Source organism: Echinops telfairi, unplaced genomic scaffold, assembly GCF_000313985.2.
Source record: "Echinops telfairi isolate 266 unplaced genomic scaffold, ASM31398v2 ScPeMD7_23;HRSCAF=83, whole genome shotgun sequence".
Taxonomy (NCBI): Eukaryota; Metazoa; Chordata; class Mammalia; order Afrosoricida; family Tenrecidae; genus Echinops; species Echinops telfairi.
This window is the reverse complement of record NW_022103920.1, coordinates 45,910,712-45,913,953: the sequence shown is the minus strand read 5'-3', so window position 1 is coordinate 45,913,953 and position 3,242 is coordinate 45,910,712. Positions and strand designations below refer to the sequence as shown.

General features: G+C 45.2%; 1 pseudogene; it reads right to left on the bottom strand.

Moving 5' to 3' along the window:
* Window positions 1–995: 995 nt before the first annotated feature.
* LOC101658330 lies at window positions 996–2,755 on the bottom strand (annotated as a pseudogene).
* Between the last annotated feature and the right edge of the window lie 487 nt (window positions 2,756–3,242).

The window sequence follows — 3,242 nt, the reverse complement described above, 5'->3', positions numbered from 1 at the left end:
CTGCCCCATCCTTACAATCACTGCTGTGTTTGAGCCCATTGTTGCAGACACTGTGTCAGTCAACTTATTGCTTTCCACTATCTTGCTGACCATCCACTTTAACAAGCATAATCCCCTTCCCCAGGGATTGGTCCTTTCTGATAGCATATCCAAAGTATGTGAGTTGGGGTCCCACCCTCTTTACTTGTAAGGTTCACTCTGGCTACATGTCACCAAGACACAGTCGTTCTTGACAGTTCCGTTCTTGGACTGTTCTTCTGGTATCCAAGGCATATTCGATGTTCTTCTCCAATGCTGTAATACAAATGCTCTCATTGTCCTTACTTAGTGTTCAGCTTTAGCATGCCCATCAAGTTTTCACTATGTCTACTGAGTAAAAAAGGGAGTGCACTTATTTTGATTTAAAATTTTATCCACCTTTTTTTAGTGTGTGGGCTGGTGAATATATATGAACCAAAAGTGAAAACGTTGTCTGCATTTGGTTCTATGTTCCTTCCTCCAAATAAATATTGCTCATAAACTAGTTTCCAATACACCTGTGGTCTTAAATCTATCCTATAAACTCAGAATAAATCTCCTATAGTGTATAATGCTTTCTTGAAATTCCAGTGCAGAGTTGGCATTCATATCTCCGGATCTCAATATAATTTTTTGAAGGCTTATTTGTTAACAAGATAGATAACGTGTGCATATCTGACTTGTACGTCAGGCCCCTTCCAGTTAAAGGAAAACCCTTTCAGAGGGTGAAAAGGAAGAACTCTGTATATCAATACTGTAATCATTATTTAAATAATACTGTCAGTTGTCATTTAGGAACTGCCAGAATTTAAGTGATCATGATCTCCTGCTTCAATATGGGAACAGAACATCTCTTTGAACATCACTTTTAGCCTGGACAAAAAACCCATTGCTGCATTCTTAGGATCGCTCTGTAGAATCTTCCAGGAGTCAGAGAATAGGAGGCATGCTGCAACTCCTCAGAGAAGACCTCCTTCTTACATGATGTCAGCCACCAGGAGCAGGCTGGTGGGAGTCTCAGTGCAGGAGTGTAGACGCTGTTTCTTTGCACAGTACTTATCCTATATGCCGGCTTCAGCTCCCACAATCAGCTCACTTGTGTTTAAGTTTGCGCCTGCACACTTACCCGATTCCGAATGCTTGACTTGCACCTTTGCTAATGTTTCTTAAATGTTAAATCCATAGTTCTGAGCAAGAACTTGGGTATAACAAGCAGCACGTGTTTGGATGCCAAGCGGGGCCCTGCCCTTGGTGTTAGGTTTGCATTTCATCAGAGCCTCCATCATGGTGACATCCACTGCCCCAGCCCCTCGGACCACACAGCCACCATAGATAGCATTTTTGATGAACCTCAAGCCATCTCGAATGGCATCTTGTATTTGAGTGAGGGTGGGTTTATTGGGTCCTTTGATCAGCAGCGTGGCTGAGGTGGGTTCCTGCACTTCCTGATGAAGGTGAACTCATCGACCCAGGCGTGCCCCGAGGCGAGGCCTGTGTGTCCCAGACAGGCAGGTTTAGGTCGTCTGCAGAACTGGACACCGTGCAGCCACAGGCAAGCGTCAGCCTCTCCATGTTTCTCTGCTTGGCTCGGCACAGGGCCATGATGCAGATGCCTTCCTGGGCCATCGATGCCATACTTGTCTAAAGAAAAGGGGTCAATTCCCTTTCGGTTAATAACCACAAATCCTATATTAGAATCACACTAACTTTCTTCTTCGGTTCTATTTTTTTCTTCACTCGGTCTTCAGTGAATTTTCTTTCAGCTTTCACAAGCATCTCCCCCTTTCCACTTGTAAAATAAGACTTCTGTTTTTGCATATTAAAAAAAAATACCTTTCAGGAGCTCAGATAGCATCATGGCTAGTGCCGGGCTGCTCACCTCTAGAGCCGCAGTTGGAAACCCCCAGCTGCTCTGCTGGAGAAAGACAAGGCGTTCTACTCCGGTAACGAGTTCATCTTGTGAAACTCACAGGGGCAGTTCTACCCCGTACTTCTGGTCTCTATCAAGTCCATGTAATGAATGGACTCAGTGGCAGTAAGAAGGCCACACTGCCAGTGCGGACGTTCGCATCTTCTACTCCTTTCTTCCTGTCAGGATGTACCCTCGTGGTTCAAAACCAGCCCTCGGATTAAGCTTGGATCCATTTCTGACTTATCTCTCATCTCTATGATTTTGACCACGACAAGGTCAATGGGCTCATCTTGCTTTTGAATGGTGAGAACGGTGCTCACTACAACCTCCATGTGGACTTTCCTGTGCAACAAGATCCTGTCCAACTCTATCAGGCTTTCTTTGTCCATCTCTTTGCTGACTTTGATTTGTTCCACAAATTGGAGGACCTTTTTCTTCATGACTTCCAAGCCTTTGGTTCATATGTTTGGATACAGGCCTTCAAAAACATAGGGACCGACCTACTTCAGTAGCTCACCAAGGATCAGGACCTAGAAAGGATACCACTCCTGTTATGTCATCCATGGCTGTTGTAACTTTTGATATGAAGGAGGTTGTTGGGCGTTGACTTTGCATTTTATGAAAAAGCACTTTGCCATCTTTGGTAAATGTCTCTACTTGGCTCAATGTCTCCAGCACCAGAAACAAGCATTTGCGTGGAGCTCCTGTGCCCACCATTTGTCTTCAGCATATCCTGTAGCGCCTGAGCTGTGTGTACGTTGACCGACAGTGCTGCCTGGGCTTGCGCCACCTGACCTCGGGTTTCAGGGTCTTCACAGCTAACATGGTGGGGTAGCAGAGGAGGAGGAGGAGAGCCGGCTGACAGAAACCCACAGAACAGTCCAGCATGGCCAGAAGGCCCAACTCCTCAACATGATGTTGAGATCTCTGTTGGATCGGGAGTCACCAGAAGGCTCAGTGTTCAACAGCTAGTCAAAACGCCGGCAGTTTGAGTCCATCCACCAGTGAAGCACAGAGGATAGACCTATCGTCTTTGAAAAGTCACAGGCTTGACACGTCTGGGGCCAGCGTGAGCGGACGCTACGCAGCAGTTTCACTACCCTTTTGAGCCTTTCCTTTCCTTGAGAAAACTCAAAACTGAGAAAACTATGTTTTACACAGGAATTATTGTTTGGGATGGGGTGGGGGGTGTTCTTTCCTGCAGGACATTCCACATCTAGGATGAAACAGGACCAACATTAAAAATTTAATGTAATGAATGGACAAATAGCATTTCCACTAACATGGGTTTTACTTTAAAATATTTCATTTT